The following is an 18,967-nucleotide window of genomic DNA, read 5'->3' as shown; positions in this document are numbered from 1 at the left end:
GGTAGGGTCTTGGGGAGTGCGAAGAGCTACTGCCTGGACTAGCTCAGAGCAGGATCAGGCCACTCAAAGGATGATGTAAACCGCCCTCCCGTATAAGCAGCCCGCTCTCCTTACGTGGGTCCCTTCAGCGTTCTCACACTTCATTGTGTGGTATACTTTCCCGGGACAGAATGGGATTAAAGGTGTCTGGTTTAGAGCGAGCTTGGGGTCACTGTGTTCTCTACACTAGACCTCACGGGAAGGGGTAGCAATTACTTAGCAAGAAATACCCTAATTATTATTATTATTCTCCATAGGAAACAGCCTCAACAACTGCCGTCGACGCCTTCCTCGCTCCGGCCAATGGCCGCTGACCACCCCGCAGTGAGCCTTGGGGGTAGTAGTTCTTCAGGCGGAGGTGACCACCCTTAAGAGTGAGCATCAGACTACGAATCCCAAAAGCCTTTTTGTCCCGAGATGCTACGCCGCAGTCCCTCCCCTGGCCACACGGCCTGATAGGCTGGGTGGGGGTGCCTGTGCTGGACCCCGTCGTACCCGCATTATTGAAGCCATCATTCTTTGACAATCGTGGGTGAGGGGACTATCAGAAAAGATCAGAGGCAGCATGCGTCCCACATCAGGGCTCCACACCTTCTACTACACATGTTCTAAACAAAACCCCTGCTCTTCCCACTGAAACACAGATCTGGCACTTGTTTTCTTCATTTATTTCTTTGGTTTTTCTTCTATTGGTATTTCTTCAAAAGCTCTTTCTGTGTGCAGTACTGCTGTAAGCGCAGGGGTGGTTTCAAACCAATTCCTTTGGATACAGTCCTGTCCCACACTGAAATCACAGTCTTCACCTCCACTTTTACAGATGTGGTAACCGAGGTCCCCAGAATTAATTCACGTATTCGTTCATTCATTCATTCATTCATTCATTCAATCAATCATATTGGCTGAGCACTTACTGTATGCAAAGCACTATCCTCAGAACTTGGGAGGGTAAACTATGACAATAAACAGACACTTTCCCTGCCTACAGTGAGTAGTCACAGTCTAGAGGGAAAGACAGGTGTTATGCTATGGAAAGAGATAAAGAAAGAAATGAATACATCAGCAAATTACAGAAAGGAGACATACCCACAAGGTCACCTTGTGGAGAGCCGGTCTTAAACTCTATTCTCTAGATCAGGCTGCTGTGCTTTCATTCATTCATTCAATCGTATTTATTGAGCACTTACTGTGTGCAGAGCACTGTACTAAGCGCTTGGGAAGTACAAGCTGACAACATACAGAGACGGTCCCTACCCAACAGCGGGCTCACAGTCTAGAAGGGGAAGACAGAGAGCAAAACAAAATATATTAACAAAATAAAATAAATAGAATAAATATGTACAAATAAAATAAATAAATAAATAGAGTAATAAATGCATACAAACAAATATACATATATACAGGAGTATATATACTCATTGTCTGCAATAAGTAGACAATAGTCAATACCAGTGCCACTAATGAGACACAATCTCTGCCCACCCTGGGTTTAGATTCTTGTTAAGCGCTTACTATGTGGCAGGCACTGTACTAAGCGCCGGCTCCCCGCCACCCTCTCCCGGCCGCCGAGCCCCTCACCAGTTCCCTCACATTGGGCGGCCACTGTAGATGGCACCACCTTTCTTCCTGCCCCACAAGCCTGATTCTTAGGGAGTTTTTTTTTACTCAGTCAGTCAACCGCTCAATCATTTTGATTGAGTGCATTCTGCCTGCAGACCTATGTACTAAGCCCTTGGGACAGGACACCACGACCGACACATTCCCTGGACACAAGGAGCATTCAATGTCTAATTCAGAAAGACACCTGTAGGAATAATGGGATTACAGGCATTGATGGAAGTGCTGGGGGGCTTAGGTTTGTAGGGAGGGGCTCAGTGGACCTCAGCACAGACGCAGCTCTGCATAACCCGGCCATTTGCCCCGCTCAGTATCGTCCTCAGACATCTGAGCGCCTCCCCTGCAGTGGCCGCGAGTCCAGTCAAGGGGAACGACGGGGCTGGTATTTCGGTAGGTGGAGTCTAAAGCTGTCCAGAGTTGTCCAGAGCGAGCGAAAGGCTATAACTCCCAGAGGTCCTGGGGCCTCAAACTTCTAATTAACCCCTTAGTATAGGGTCTGGATGGCTGGGTGGGTGCCTGGGCTGGACTACAGGGAACACGATGGAGAGGGGAAGGACTAATGAGGGTTTGGACTTGTGGGAGGATCTTGGGGAGGGTCAAGGGCAGCTGCCCGGACCAGCTCATAGCGGGATCAGGCCACCAAAAGGATGATATGAAGCGCCATACGTGTAAGTGGCCCACCTTCCATAAGTTGGGCCGCTCACTGTTGGTTGTGTGGTAAACTCTCCAGGGAGGGAATGGGAATAAAGGAGGCTGATTTGGAGCGAGACTGGGGACGGTGTGTTCTCCAGGCTACACCTCACCGGCAGAGGTAGCAAGCACGTAACAACAAATAGCCTAATTACTATCATTCTCGATCGGAAAGCAACCTGAACAACTGCCTCCGGTGCCTTCTCCGCTGCATTCAATGGCAGCGGGCCTCGCCGCAATGAACATGGGGGAGGTAGTTCTTTAGGCGGAGGTGACCATCCTTAAAAACATGTCAGACTAGGACTCCAAAAAGCCTCGGTGCTCCATGTCGACACGCCAGGCTCCCTCCCCTGGCCACACGGCCTGATTAGCTGGGCGCGGAGCCTGGGCTGGACCCCGTCGTACCCGCATTATCTAAGTGGTGTTGGTTCAGCCATCATTCTTGAACAATCGCGGGTGTGGGGACTGTCAGAACAGAGCAGTGGCAGTCTGCATCCCACATCGTAGCTCGCAGCCTAAGGAAGAGAGTTAAACGTAATTCATCCTCAAGTTCACAGGTGTGAAAGCTGAGGCACACAGATTCCAAAGTGTTTTGGCCAAGGTCACACAGCACTAATTCATCCTCAAGTTCACAGGTGTGAAAGCTGAGGCACACAGATTCCAAAGTGTTTTGGCCAAGGTCACACAGCACAAAAGTATCCCTACCGGAACCTCGTCCCAGGTATGACACATCCCAGCCTTGAGCCCTTTCCAACTCACTTCGCTGCTTCTCGTGGCGGGTGAGAGGTTGTTTCGAAGGCAGCCGGCCTCTGGGAATCCAGAAGGGCCGACCGGGGCCCGATGAAGCCAGGCAGCTGCCACGTTGCGGCAACTCTGGAATATTACATCAGCCTTTAACCGATGCATCAGTCCTCTTGTACTTTGTCATCCTCCATAATGTCTTCCTACTGGGAATGTATATATTTTGTCCCTCCTCCCATTTACATTGTCTGGTTCCTTGGGCCAGGAACCATGTGCATTAGGACCCTCCTACACCTCCAATTGCACATGTCCAAAACCTTCCTCCTTCTCTTCCAATTCGTATGCTGTCCCTGAACCTGCTTTTTAATTGGTCTCTTTGTTTTATTTTAAGAGCGTTTTCTTCTTAGGCGCTTGCTATGTAGCAGGTACTGTCCTCGACGCTGGGCAGCGTCCAGCTTATCTGGTTAGACACACTTCTGTCCCACATGGGACTCACAGTCTCCACCTCCCCTTTTACGGAGTAGGTGACTGAGTCCCTGGCAATTCATTCCTTTATTCCTTCCTTCTTTGGTTCAATTGCAATGATTGAGCGCTCCCTGTTTGCAAAGCACTGTCCTAGGAGCTTGGGACAGTACATTATAACAATGAACAGACACAATCCCTGCCCACAGTGAGCTCACAGTCACACACAGAGGGGGAGACAGATGTGAATATACAGAAGTAGTTAAAGAAGGAAAGAAAAAAAATGAATCAATCGGTCAATTTCAGAGAGGGGACTTGCCCACAGGGTGACAGAGTCAAGAGCCGGAATTACAGCTCTTGCCTCTAGATCCAGCTGCTTTCCTTTCGCATCACTCTAGATAGAACGACCTTTTTCTGTCTCACTAGTTTGAATTTTGGTGTTGTGTTTGACTCAGTCAGGCGATCGATCGATCGAGCAATCGTGTTGATTGAGTGCATTCTCTTTGTCGAGCCATGTACTCAGCTTTTGTGGGAGTACAACCCAACAATAAAAACAGACCATTCCCTGGCCATAACGAGGTTTCATTCTCCAGTGGGAGACAAAAACTAATAGGAATCCATTCATTTCATCTTTAGAAGGAAGTTTTGTGAGATTGGGGGTTGCAGAAAGCGGACCAGCACGGCCACAGCACTGTGCAAAGCCGCCTTTTAGCGGGCTGAATATTCATTCATTCATTCAGTTGTATTTATTGAACGGTTACTGTGTGCAGGGCATTGTACTAAGCGCTTGAAAAGTTAAATTCTGCAACAGAGACAAACCCTACCCAACAATGGACACACAGTCTACAAGGGGGAGACAGACAACAAGAAAAAACAAAAGTAGACAGGCGTCAATAGCATCAATGTAAATAGAATTATGGGTATATAAGCATCCTTAATAAAACGAATAGAATAATAAATATGTACATCTCTTAAAAAGTGCTGTGGGGCAGGAACGGAGGTAGAACAGAGGAGGGAGTAGGGGCGATGGGCTGAGAGGGGAGTAGAAGAAAAGGGGAGCTGTTTCTAGGAAGGCCTCCAGGTGGAGGTGATCTTTTGGGAAGGCTTCCCCCGCCCTCTGCGCCCCCCCCCCCCCAACCTCCACGAACCGGGCTGCGGGGCACGATGGGGATGGGAGATCGGTAGGCAGAAGCAAACGCTGCCCAATGCCAGCGTCAGACTCCAACCCCCGGAAGTCTTTGGGCCTCGAGCCTCCACAGAAACTTCCCAACAGGGTCTGATTGGCTGGGTCGGTGCCTGGGCAGGGCTACATGGGGAACTGATGGAGATCGCGGGGACTAATGAGGCTTCTCTCTGGTGGCAGCATTTTGGGGAGGGCCACGGGCAGCTACCTGGACCACCGCGGAGTGGGCTTATCGGATTGGAAGTATATCTAATAACCCTTACCTTTTAAGAGGCCCGCCTTCGATATGTGGGGCCGCTCAGTGCCCAGACTATTGGTTGTGTTCTAAAATCTCCCTAGTGAGAAGAAAAGTGCCTGATTTGGACAGGTTTTGGAGTCTCTGTGTTCTCTATGCTACACCTCGCATGAAGTGGTAGAAAGTACTTAGAAAATACCGTGTTTACTATCAATCCCAATTGGAAAACGGCCTGAACAACCGCCTCCCGTGCCTTCTGCGCTCTGGCCATGGCGGTGGGATGCTCTGCAGGGCACAACGGGAGTTGGTATTTCGGGAGGCAGAGGTGAGCGACATCAAGAGCAAGTGTCAGATTACGACTCCCAGTCTTCGTGCCCAGAGTCACAACATCACCTTCCTTATCACCGCGTCACGGCCTGATTGGCTGTGCGGGTTTGCTGGGTGGATTCTGTCATACCCGCAGTAACGCAGTGGTGGTTCAACGATTTCTCTTGGCCGATCGTAGGTGCTGTTTGGAACTTCTTGCCTTGCGCCCTCGTTCTTTCACTGGCAGTTCGGTGATCGGCAGGTTCTTGTCTTTTGTCAGGAGGGGTTCTTTCTCAGGACATTATTGATTATAGGTGGTTTTCAGCAACAGCTTTAAGCTACTCAGAACCTGTGAGGAGAAACCTGGAACACAACTCAGCACACTGACTCCTGAGGGAAGGGTCTTGGTACCTAGCACTTATTGGAAGGGTGTAGGGGCTTGGCTCAATGCCCCACCACTTATAGGGAGTATCATGGACATGACTCAGCATCCTGAAACCTAGCAGGAGAACTATGGCACCTGAATGAACATACCAGTGCCTATGGCCTGGGGTCAGACTACGACTCTCAGAAGTCTACCACCACTTATTCACCATCCCAGCATTTGTAGTGAGAGGCCTGCTACCTGCTTCAGCATCTTATGGCGAGGGCCACAGGACCTGGTCAAGCACCAAAGCACCTGTGGGAATGATGGTAGAACCTGAAGTGGCATCGCAGCACTAGAAAGGAGGGCCCTGGGCCTCAGGTAACTACCCTGGCACACATGGGCAGAGTCCTGAGATTAACACCTGAGAAGTGTAGGTAGGGAGGGCCCTAGCATGTGTGCCGGTAGAACCAATGTGGAGTGGCCTCAGACCTGAGTCGGTATCCTGGACAACCCCAGGATTTAGATCCACCCTCCAGCACCAGTGATATGGCCGGTATGGTCCACTGGCCCACTGGAGCAAAGCCCTTGGATTTGGGTCAGCACATAGACACAAGTGAGTGGTGGGGGTCGGGGGTGGGGGGTTGGTCTCTTTCAATATCCAAAGCAATGTAGGAAGAGCCAAAGGAGCTGGTCCTATACCCCTTGTACCTGTAGGCCCTCGGGCAATACTGCAGAACCTGGAGAGAGGATCCTTGGACCCAGTTCAGCATGCTAGCTTTCAGGTGGAGTTTCTTGGGACTTACATCAGCACAGTGACGCCGGTGAGTTAAGCCCTGGGACCTGGGATAGCAGCATGGTATATTCTGGAGATGCCTTGACCCTTTTTAATAGCCAGAACCTATCGTCAGATCTTTGGCACCTATGATATGGGTTATGGTTCAGCCCGTGGAGGAGATCCGTAGGAACTTGGTCAGAGCCTCAGTGTCACTTTAGAACCAATGGGGAGGAGCCGAGGACATGGGCCAGTGGTCCAGGCCCTGTACGGAAGGCCCCTGGACTTGGGGCAGCATCCCAGCAACCTTAGGGATAGTTCTGAGTTTATAATAGCACTGCAATTTCATAAAGGGAGGAAGTTGGAACCTGGGTCTACACAACTATTTTTTGACCCCTGCGATCTGGTGAGCACTCCAAGACCTTTGAATAGGGTCTTGGACTAGGGTCAGCATCCCAGCATCTATGGGGAAATTTCTCGGCCTTGGGCCAACAATCCAGAAGTGGTAGGGAGGGCCTGGTATAGCACCACAGCTCAAACAGAGAGGGACATGAAACAGCATGACCTAGTGGATAGGGTCATTGGCCTGGGAGTCGGGAAGGTCATGAATTCTAATCCCAGCTATTCCACCTGGCTGCTGTGTGACCTTGGCAAGTCACTTAACGTGCCTTCACCTGTAAGATGGGGGTTAAGACTACGAACCCTATGTGGGACAGAGACTGTGCCCAACCCTATTCTCTTTTATATACCCCAGTGCTTAGAAAAATGCCTAGCACATAGCAAGTGCTTAATAAATACTATAGTAATGATAATAATAATAAAAACTATTATTATTATTAATATGATACCTTGTTCAGATGTTTGACATGTAAGTGTTGAGCTCTCAGACTTGGACCAACACCCCAGCACCTGTGGGGAAGGCCTGGCCATGCTTGTTCTCCATGTGGGTCTGATGGAGAGAGTGGGGTACTAATGAGGGTTCACTCCCATGGGAGCATCTTGGGGAGGGCCAAGGGCAGCTGCCTGGACCAGCGGGGAGCTGGCTCATGCCAGTGAAAGGATGTATACAAACCCCTCCCAATATAAGGGGCTGGCCTGCAGTAAATGGGTTCTCTCAGTACCTTGATGGCTTTTTGCGTGGTAAACACTTCAGAGAGCAAATGGGATGAAAGGAGCCCGATTTGGACCGAGTTGGGGGTCTGTGTGCTCTCTGTGCTACACCTCAAAGGAGGTGGTAGCAGGCACTTAAAAAAATACCATAATTACTATCAATCCTAAGGGGAAAAGTTTTGAACCAATGATCAGTCATGCCTTTCGCTTTCGGGGCACGATGAAAGTGAGAGTTTGGGAGGCAGAGGTAAAAGATCTTGACCCAAGGCCCCCTCAAGCAGCCACTCGAGCCCCGAGTGAGAGGACTTTGGGAGGTCAGTAAAGAGCATGCATCAGAATACGATTCCCAGAAGTCTTTGTGCCCCAATCTGCCATACCATGTGACACAGCCATATTGTCTGAATTAGCGCCTGGACTGGCCTCTGTCGCCTCCACTTTTCATTCATTCATTCATTCACTCAGTCGTGTTAATTGAGCGCTTACTGTGTGCAGAGCACTGTACTAAGCGCTTGGGAAGTACAAGTCAGCAACATATAGAGACGGTCCCTACCCAACAACGGGCTCACAGTCTAGAAGGGGGAGATAGACAACAAAACAAAACATATATACAGGTGTCAAAATCGTCAGAACAAATAGAGTTATACCTATATGCACATCATTAACACAATAAATAGATTAGTAAATATGTACAAGTAAAATAGAGTAATAAATCTGTACAAATATATACAAGTGCTGTGGGGAGGGGAAGGAGGTAGGGCGGGTAGGTAGGGTTCTAATCCTTGCCCCAACACTTGGGTTGAGCGACCTTGGGCAAGTTACTTCACTTCTCTGGGAATCAGTTACCTCATCTGGAAAATGGGGATTAAGACCGTAGGACAGAGAATGTGTCCGATTTGGTTATTTTTTTTCTGCCCAGTGCTTAGTACGGTGCCTGACACTTAAATATAGTACTTGGGCTAGGCCGTGTCTCAATCTCTCAACAGTTCAAGGATCAACCAATTGGATTTACTGAGTGCTTACTGTGTGCAAAGCTCTGTACAAACTGCTAGGGAGAGTACGGTATGACAGAGTCGGTAGATGCTTTTCCTGCCCACGATGAGTTTACAGTCTAGAGGGGGAGAAGGAGTAATAGTATTTAGGATGGTGTAGCAGTTAGAGCACCAGCCTGGGAGTCAGAAGGTCACGGGTTCCAGTTTCAGTGCCACCACTTGTCTGCTGTCTCTTCCGGCACTTAGAACAGTGCTTGGCACATAGTAAGCACTTAACAAATTACATCATCATTATTATTATTATTCTCTGGGCCTCAGCTACCTCATCTATAAAGTGAGGATTGAGACTGTGAGCCCCACGTGGGACAGGAACTGTGTGCAACCCTGTGTTCTTGCATCCACACCAGCTCTTAGTACAATGCCTAGCACATAGTGCTTAACAAATACCACAATTATTATTATTATCATCATTATTTGAGGTCCAAGAATAATCCATGTTTTCTCCTATTTCAAATGGTCAAGACCTTGACATTCTCAGCAAATAGATAATAATAATGATGGCATTTGTTAAGCGCTTAATATGTGCCAAGTGCTGTTCTAAGCGCTGGGAGCGCTGCATTCTGAATGTCTAAACTACTTGTAGGTGCTTCTTTTTTCTTGAATTTTTACTCCCAGAAATCGATTATTCTTCGCCAATCGCGGGTGTGGTGACAGTTCGAATAGAGCAGATGCATCCTGCATCCCACGCTGGGGGTTCCCAGCCTGTGGAAGAGGGATAACAAATAGTACATCGTCAGGGTTTAGAGGTGTGGTAGCTGAGGTGCAGAAATTCCAAAGTGCCTTGGCTAAAGTCACACAGCACAAAAGCGTCAATACCGGAACTTGGCTCCAGGTCTGCCACATCCCAACTCGCTTCGCTGCATTTCGAGGGTGGTTTGAGGTTGTTTCAATGGTGACGGCCTCTGAGTATCTAGGAAACGGCTGGGGCCAGATAAATCCAGGCACCTGCCCTCTTGTGGCAACTCTGGAGTATTACATCGGCGCTCAACGGATAATTCAGTCGTTTTGCACTGCCTCATCCTCTATGACGTCCTCCTTTTGGGAAAGTATATTCTTTGTCCCTCCTCCCATCTACATCTTCCAGTTCCTAGGGCCAGGGATCATGTGCACTAGGGCCCTCCGACTCTTCCAACTACACAAGTCCTAAACCGTCCTCCTTCTCTATCAACTCGAACCCTGTCCTGGCACCTGCTTTTAAAAATTGGTCTCTTTGTTTTTTCTTTTACTGGTATTTCTTCATAAGTGCTTGCTATGTGCCAGGTACTGTCAGTGGCATTGGGGTAGATTCAAGCAAATCTGGTTGGACACACTCCTGTTCTACTTGGGACTCAGAGTCTTCACCTTCCCTTTTTACAGATGAGGTCACTGAGGCCCCGAAAATTCATTCATTTACTCCTTCCTCCATTCATCATCATCATCATCATCATCATCAATCGTATTTATTGAGCGCTTACTGTGTGCAAAGCACTGTACTAAGCGCTTGGGAAGTACAAGTTGGCAACATATGGAGATAGTCCCTACCCAACAGTGGGCTCACTCGCATTGATTGAGTGCTCACAGTATGCAGATCACTGTCCTCAGAGCTTGGGATAGTACACTGTAACAATAAACAGAAAGAATCCCTGCCCACAGTGAGCTCACAGTCTAGAGGGGGATACAAACTTTAATATACAGAAATAGACGAAGAAGGAAAGCACAAAATTTGAATCAATCAGTTATTTACAGAGAGGGGACTTGCCCACAGGGAGACCAAAAAAAGAGCCGGAATTAGAGCTCTTGCCGCCAGAACCAGCTGCTCTCCTTTCGCATTACTTTAAATCGTATGACGTTTCTTCCTCACAAGTCTGAATTTTGGTGTTGTGTTTGATTCAATTAATAGATCGATCGATCGTGCCGTCTTGTTTATTGAGAGCATTCTGTGCATCGGGCAGCATACTCAGCTTTTACGGCAGTACAACCATCTGGTGTCTGTCTCCCCTGCAGAATGAAAGCTCTTCTCCCCTATCCTAGACGTGCCCCTTTATGCCACGCCATGCTACCTCGCACTGAGACACAGCCGGATGGTTTGGGTGAGTTCCTGGTCTGGCCTCTGTCACCTCTGCTGTCTCGTAGTGCTGTTGGTTCAGTGATTATTCTTGGCCAATCGCTGGTGGGGGTACCATACGACCAAGAGCAAAGGCAGTCTGCATCCCACATCGGGGCTCGAAGCCTGTGGAAGAGACTTAACACATCCTCATGATTACAGGTGAGGCTGCTGAGGTGCACAGGCTCCAAAGTGTCTTGGTCAAGGTCACACAGCACAAAAGTGTTACAACGGGTACTTGTTCCCAGGTCTGCCACATACATTGCCAAGATCCGCCCTTTCCTCTCCATCCAAACCACTACTCTGCTCGTTCAATCTCTCATCCTATCCAGTCTGGATTACTGTATCAACCTTCTCTCCGATCTCCCATCCTCCTGTCTCTCCCCACTTCAATCCATACTTCATGCTGCTGCCCGGATTGTCTTTGTCCAGAAACGCTCTGGGCATGTTACTCCCCTCCTCAAAAATCTCCAGTGGCTACCAATCAATCTGTGCATCAGGCAGAAACTCCTCACCCTGGGCTTCAAGGCTCTCCATCACCTCGCCCCCTCCTACCTCACCTCCCTTCTCTCCTTCTACAGCCCACCCTGCACCCTCTGCTCCTCTGCTGCTAATCTCTTCACCGTACCTCGTTCTCGCCTGTCCCGCCATCGACCCCAGGCCCATGTCATCCCCCGGGACTGGAATGCCCTCCCTCTGCCCATCTACCAAGCTAGCTCTCTTCCTCCCTTCAAGGCCTTACTGAGAGCTCACCTCCTCCAGCAGGCCTTCCCAGACTGAGCCCCTTCTTTCCTCTCCCCTTCGTCCCCCTCGCCATCCCCCCCATCTTACTTCCTTCCCTTCCCCACAGCACCTGCATATATGTATATATGTTTGTACATATTTATTACTCTATTTATTTATTTATTTATTTTACTTGTACATATCTATTCTATTTATTTTTTGTTAGTATGTTTGGTTTTGTTCTGTCTCCCCCTTTTAGACTGTGAGCCCACTATTGAGTAGGGACTGTCTCTATATGTTGCCAACTTGTACTTCCCAAGCCCTTAGTACAGTGCTCTGCCCACAGTAAGCACTCAATAAATGCGATTGATGATGATGATGATATCCCAGGTCTGTGTCCTTTCCAATAACTTCGCTGCTTCTGGAGGGTGGTGCGAGGTTGTTTCGATGGCGGCTGGACTTTGGGAATCCAGGTGAGCTGGCCGGGGCCAGATGAATCCTGGCATCTTTCCTCTTGTGGCAACTCTGTAGTATTGCATCAGCATTCAACCGATGCGCTTTGGGACTTTGGGACTTCCTCATTCTCTATGACGTCCTCCTACTGGGAACATAATTTTTTGTCACTCCTCCCGTCTACATTGTCCAGTTCGTTGGGCTAGGGACCATGTGTTGCCAACTTGTACTTCCCGAGCGCTTAGTACAGTACTCTACACATAGTAAGGGCTCAATAAATGCAACTGAATGAGTGAATGAATGTGTACTAAAGAAGCAGCGTGTCTCAGTGGAAAGAGCATGGGCTTTGGAGTCAGAGGTCATGGGTTCAAATCCTGGCTCTGCCAATTGTCAGCTGTGTGACTTTGGGCAGGTCACTTAACTTCTCTGTGCCTCAGTTACCGCATCTGTAAAATGGGGATTAAGACTGTGAGCGCCCAATGGGACAACCTGATTACCTTGTAACCTCCCCAGCGCTTAGAACAGTGCTTTGCACTTAATAAGCGCTTAACAAATGCCATTATTATATTATTATTATAGGGACCTCCGGCATCTCCAACTACAGATGTCCTAAATCATTCTCCTTCTCTTTCAATTCTAACCCTGTACTGGTGCCTGCTATTTTATTGGTCTCCTTGTTTTTTCTTCGATTGGTATTTCTTCATAAGTGCTTGCTATGTGCCAGGTACTGTCCGTGGAGCTGGGGTAGATACAAGCTAATCTGGTTGGACACACTCCTGTCCCACATGGGACTCAGTCTTCACCTTCGTTTTTCACAGATAAGGTCACTGAGGCCCCAACAAATAATTCATTTATTCCTTCCTTCATTCATTCAATAGCATTGATTGAGCACTCATGGTATGCAGATCAGTGTCCTCAGAGCTTGGAATAGTACACTATAAAAATAAACAGACATAATCCTTGCCCACAGTGAGTTCTCAGTCCAGAGGGGGAGATAGATGTTAATACACATAAATGGAGTATGAAGAACGAAAAAAAAATGAATCAACCAGTCATTTACAGAAAGGGGACTTGCCTACAGGGTGATATAGTCAAGAGCTGGATTTAGAGCTCTCACCACCAGATCCAGCTGCTCTCCTTTTGCATCACTGTAAATCGTGCGACTTTTCTTCCTGTCTCACAAGTCTGAATTTTGGTGGTGTGTTTGCCTCAATCAATCAATCAATCGATCCTTCGGGCAATCCTGTCGATTGAGTGCATTCTGTGTGTCGAGCACTGTACTCAGCTTTGTCTGGAGTATAACCCAACAATTAAAGAGACACATTCACTGGCCACAACGAGCTTTCAGTTTCCAGGAGGAGACAGACCCCAATAGGAATCTATTCACTGTGGCTATAGAAAGAAGTCCTGGAGGCTGGGAGTGGTTAGCAGGGGCTCAGCGTTGCTGCAGCGCTACGCATACCGGCCATTTGCCAGGCTTAATATCGGCTACCCGAGCCTGATGTGAGTCCTGCAAAGGCCTCTAGACAGGCCGTGGGGCACAACGGGGATGGTAGTTCGGTGGGCGGAGGCATTCACTGTCCGGAGAGAGCATCAGACTACCATTTCCGCTTGTCTTTGTATGTCGAGCCTCCACAGAAGCTCCTGACAGGATCTGATTAACTTGGTCGGTGCCTAGGCTGGTCTTCTTGGGGATCTGATGGAGAGCGCGGGGTAGTAATGAGGGGTTGCTCCCATAGGAGCATCTTATGGAGGGCCAAGGGCAGCTGCCTGCATGGACCAGCAGGGAGCGGGCTCGTGCCAATGAAAGGATGTGTAAAAGTCCTTCCCGATTTAAAGGGCCGGCCTTAAATCATGTGACCGCTCATAGTCATGGTGGTTGGTTGTGAGGTGAACTCTCTCGAGGGTGAATGGGAAGAAAGGAGCCCAATTTGGACCGAGTTTCTGGTTTATGTGTTCTCTGCACTGCATCTCAGAGGGAGTTGTAGCAAGTACTTAAAAAATACTATAATTGCTATCAATATCAATCGGAAACCGTTCTAAACAACCGTTGCCCACACCTTCCGCTCTCTGGCCTACGGCCTCGAGCCCCGGTGCTGGGCACGATGGGACTGGTTGTTCGAGAGGTGGAGGTGAACGCCAGTCAAGACGAGGGTCAGACTACGACTCCCAGAAGTCTTTGTGCCCTGATTTGCCACGCCTCTTTCCCTCCTACAGCAACATGGCCACATTGTTTGTGTTGGTGCGTGGGAGACCTCTGTCTCCTCTGCCTTGTCACAGTGTTGTTCGTTCAGTGATTACTCTCTGCCAATCGTGGGTGTGGGGACAGTACGACCAGAACAGTGGCAGCCTGCATCCCACACCGGAGCTCACAGCCTATGGAAGAGAGTTAACACATAGTTCATCCTCAGGTTTACAGGTGAGACACCTGAGGCACACAGATTCCAGAGTGCCAAGGTCACACATCACAAAAATGTCACAATCGGGACTTGGTCCCAGGTCTGCCACATCCCAGCTCGAGCTTTCCAACTCGCTTGGCTGCTTCAAGAGAGTGTTGTGGGGATGGCGGCGGGTCTCTTGGAATCCAAGCCGGCTGGAGCCAGATGAATCCGGGCAGCTGCCATCTTGTGGCAACTCTGGAGTACTATTACATCGGGGCTCAACCGTTGCTTCAGTTTATTTGTTCTTCCTCATCCTCTATGACGTGCTCCTACAGGTAAAGTGTATTTTTTTTTGTCCCCCGACTCACCTACACTGTCTAGTTCTTTGGACCTGGGGCCGTGTGTACTGGGGCCCTCTGACACCTCCAACTATACTTGTCCTAAAACCGTCCTCCTTCTCTTCCAATTGGAATCCTGTTCTGGCTACAGCTTTTTTTATAATTCTCTTTGTTTTTCTTTTACTCGTATTTTTTCATAACCGCTTGCTTTGTGACAGGTACTGTCCTTGGCGCTGGGGTAGATTCAAGCTAATCTGAATGGACACACTTGAGTCCCATATGGGACTCAGTGTCTTCAACTTCCCTTTTAAATTTGAAGTAATTGAGACCTCGAGAATTCATTCATTTATTCCTTCCTTCCTTCATTCAATCTCATTGATTGAGCCCTTACTCTTTTTCAAGCAATACCCTCAGAGTTTAGGAGAGTGCATTATAACAACAAACAGTCACAATCCCTGCCCACAGTGAGCTCAAAGTTTAGAGGGGCGGACAGACGTTAATATACAGAAATAAAGAAGGAAAGAAAAAAAAATCAATCATTTACAGAGAGGGGACTTGCCAACAGGTCACAAACTCAAGAGTCGGAATTAGAGCTCTCGCCAGCAGATCCAGGTGCTTTCCTTTAGCATCACTGCAAATGGTACGACTTTTCTTCCTGTCTCACAAGTCTGAATTTTGGTGCTGTGTTTGAATCAATCAATCGATAGATCGAGAAATCATGTTGACAGAGAGCATTCTGTGTGTTGAGCACTGTACTCAGCATTTGCAGAAGTGCAACTTAACAATAATAGATACACATTCACTGGCCACAACGAGCTTTCAGTCTCAAGTGGGAGACAGACGCCAACAGGAATCAATTCACTGCGGCTATAGATGGAAGGGCCTGGGGCCTGGGGGTTGCTGGGAGAGGCTCAGGGCGGCCACAGTGCTGAGCAAAGCCGCCCTTTGCCAGGCTGAACACTCATTCATTCGTTCTACCGTATTTACTGAGCGGTTACTGTGTGCAGAGCAATCTACTAAGCGCTTGGAAAGTGCAATTCGGCAACAAATCGAAATGGGCTCACAGTCTAGAAGAAGGGAGACGAACAACAAACAAAACAAGTAGACAGGCATCAATATCATCAATATAAATAAATAGAAGTATAGGTATATATGCATCATTAAACAAAATGAATAGAATAATGAATACGTGCATATATACACAAGTGCTTTAGGGCAGGGAGGGGCATAGAACAGGGGGAGAGAGTGGGGCGATGTGGGGGTAGGAGCAGAGGAAAGGGGAGGCTCTGTCGTGGAAATGAGCTTTTGCTAGGGCCTCCCTCGCCCTCTGCGAGGACGCCAACGTCCACGAACCAGACCGCAGGACACGATGGGACGGAAGTTCGGTAAGTGGAAGCGAATGTTGTCCAGTGCGAGTGGCAGACTCCAACCCCGGCAGTCTTTGGGCCTCGTGCCTACACAGAACCCTGAAGACAGAGTCCGATTGTTTGGGTCCATACCAGGCCAGGGCTACATGAGCAGCCAATAGAGTGCAAAGGGACTAATGAGGGTTTGCTCCGGTTGGAGCCTTTTGGGGAGGGCGAAGGGCAGCTGCCTGGACCAGCGCAGAGTGGGCTCAACCCAAAGGAAGTATGTCCAAGAAGCCTTCCTTTATAAGAGGCCCACCCTCGATACGTGGGGTCTCTCAGTGCCTTTACTGTTCGTTGCATACTAAACTCTCCCAGGAGGGAATGGGATGAAAGGTGCCCGATTTGGACCGGGTTTGGAGTCTCTGTGGTCTCTATGCTACACCTCACAGGGAGTGATGGAAAGTACTTAAAAATACCATAATTACTATCAAACTCAATGAGCCCGCTGTTGGGTAGGGACCGTCTCTATATGTTGCCAACTTGTACTTCCCAAGCATTTAGTACAGTGCTGTGCACACAGTAAGCGCTCAATAAATACGATTGAATGAATGAATGAATGAATGAAAGCAGTCTGAACAAACACCACCCACGCCTTCAGCTCTCTGGCCAGTGGCGGCGGGCTGTCCTGCCGGGCACGACGGGAGTGGTATTTCGGGAGGCGGAAGTGAGTGCTGTCACGGAAGAGCGTCAGACTACGAATCCTAGAAGTCTTTGAGCACCGATCCTCCACCCCACCCTCCTTCCCACCGTGTCAAGTTCTGATTGGCTGTCTGGACTGCCTGGGCTGGATTCTGCCATACCCGCATTATTGTGGCGATGTTGGTTCAGTGATTTCTCTCGGCCGATTGTGCGTGCTATTTGGAATTTCTTGCCTTGAGATCTCTTTCTTTGGTTGGTGGTTCGGTGATCGTCAAGTTCTTGTCCTTTGTCAGGAGGGGTACTGTCCCAGGACATTGTTGATTGTAGGTAGTTTTCAGCAATAGCTTTAAGCTCCTCAGAACCTGTGAGGAATGACCTGGAACACATCAGCACATTGACTCCTGGCGAAAGGGTCTTGGTACCTAGCACTCGTTGCAGTTCTCAGCACCCCACCACTTATAGGGAGGATCATGGACATGATTCAGCATCCTGGAACCTAGCAGGAGAACCATGGCACCTGAATCAACACCCCAGGGCCTATGGGCCGGGGTCCCAGGATCTTATTCATGACCCCAGCATTTGTAGTAAGAGGCCTGTTGCTTGCCTCAACATCTTGGGTTTCTATGGTGAGAGCCTTAGGAACTGGGCCAGCATCAGAGCCCTTGTGGGGATGATGCTAAACCCCGAATTGGCATTCCAGCATAAAAAGGAGGGCCCTGAGCTTCAGGTAACTTCCCACTTCCCTGGCACACGTGGGCAGAATCCTGAGATTAACACCTGAGAAGTGCAGGTAGGGAGGTCCCTTTAATGAGTGCCAGCAGAATCTATGTGGCGAGGCTTCTTACCTGAATCCGTATCCTGGACATCCCCAGGATCTAGATCCACACCCCAGTGCCAGTGATATGGCCGGAATGGTCCACTGGCCCACTGGAGCAAAGCCCTGGGATTTGGGTTAGCACATAGGCACAGGTGAGTGGGAGGGGGGAGTCTATGAACTCTGTCATCATCCAAAGGAGTGTAGGAAGAGCCAAAGGACCTGGTTCTCTACCCCTGGTATCCGTGGGAAGAGCCCTAGACCCTCGGGCAATACTCCAGAACTTGTAGAGAGCATCTTTGGACCCTGTACAGCACGCTAGCTTCAAAGTGGATTACATCAGCGCAGTGACTACTGTGAGTTAAGCCCTGGAACCTGGGTTAGCATTATGACATATCTGGGGAAGTCTTGACCTGCTTTAATAACCAGGATCTAGGTCAGATAAGCCCCTTAACATCTTGGGGAAAGCCCTAGGAACTGAGTCAGAGCCTCAATGTCACCTCAGAACCAATGAGGAGGAGCTGGGTACCTGGGCCAGTGACCAGTATGGAAGGCCCTGGGGCTTGGGACAGCATCCCAGCAACTTTATCGATGGTTCTGGGTTTCTGTAGCACTGTCATTCTATAATAGGAGGAACTTGGAATAAAGCTCTACACACCTATTTGTTGACTCCTGGGATCTGGTGAGCAATCCAAGACCTTTGAGTAGGGTCCTGCACTTGGGTCAGCATTGCAGCACCTATGGAGAAGATTCAGGGCCTTGGGTCAGCAGGCCAGAAGTGGTGGGGAGGGCCCAAAGACCTGGTTTAGCACCACAGCTCTAACAAGGAGGGACATGAAGGAGCATGAATTAGTGGATAGAGCATGTGCTTGGGAGTCAGAAGGTCATGGATTCAAATCCCGGTTTTGCCACTTGGCTGCTGTGTGACCTTGAGCGAGCCACTTCTCTGTGCGTCGGTTCCCTCATCTGTAAAATGACGATGAAGATGGCAAACCCAATGTGGGACAGGAACAGTGTCCAAACCCATTCTTCAGTGCTTAGAAAAGTGCCTGGCAAATAGTAAGTGCTTAACAAATACCATTATTATTATTAAGAGACCTTGTTCAGAAATTCGACATGCAAATGTTGAGCTCTCAGACTTGGACCAATACCCTAGAACCTGTTGGGAAGGCCTGGCCCATGTATCCTCGGTCTTGTTTCTCTCCGGGGAGAGTCGTAAGTTCTAGGCCAATATATCCACAGCAAAGGTAGTGAGGGTCCTCTGGCTCCTGGGAAAAAAACTCTGGTGTTAAGACAACTCCAGTTCCTCATGACCCTATCAATCAATCATACTTATTGAGAGTAACTGCTTTGTAACTGCTTGGGAGACTGACCACAATGAACTTACAATCTAAAGGGGGAGACAGACAAGAGAAAATTAATAAATTAATAAGAGGTAAGTACATAAGTGCTGTGGGGTTTAAGGTGCGTGGTAAATATAGAGTAAATCCCTTTTGGTTTCAAGTACTCTACTAAGCCCTCTACTAGATACAGGTCCCACATTAGGCTCACAGTCCAAA

This window comes from Tachyglossus aculeatus, unplaced genomic scaffold (assembly GCF_015852505.1).
Source record: "Tachyglossus aculeatus isolate mTacAcu1 unplaced genomic scaffold, mTacAcu1.pri scaffold_134_arrow_ctg1, whole genome shotgun sequence".
In the NCBI taxonomy this organism is placed as follows: Eukaryota; Metazoa; Chordata; class Mammalia; order Monotremata; family Tachyglossidae; genus Tachyglossus; species Tachyglossus aculeatus.
The sequence above is the reverse complement of the archived record's forward strand: the minus strand, read 5'-3'. Positions refer to the sequence as shown.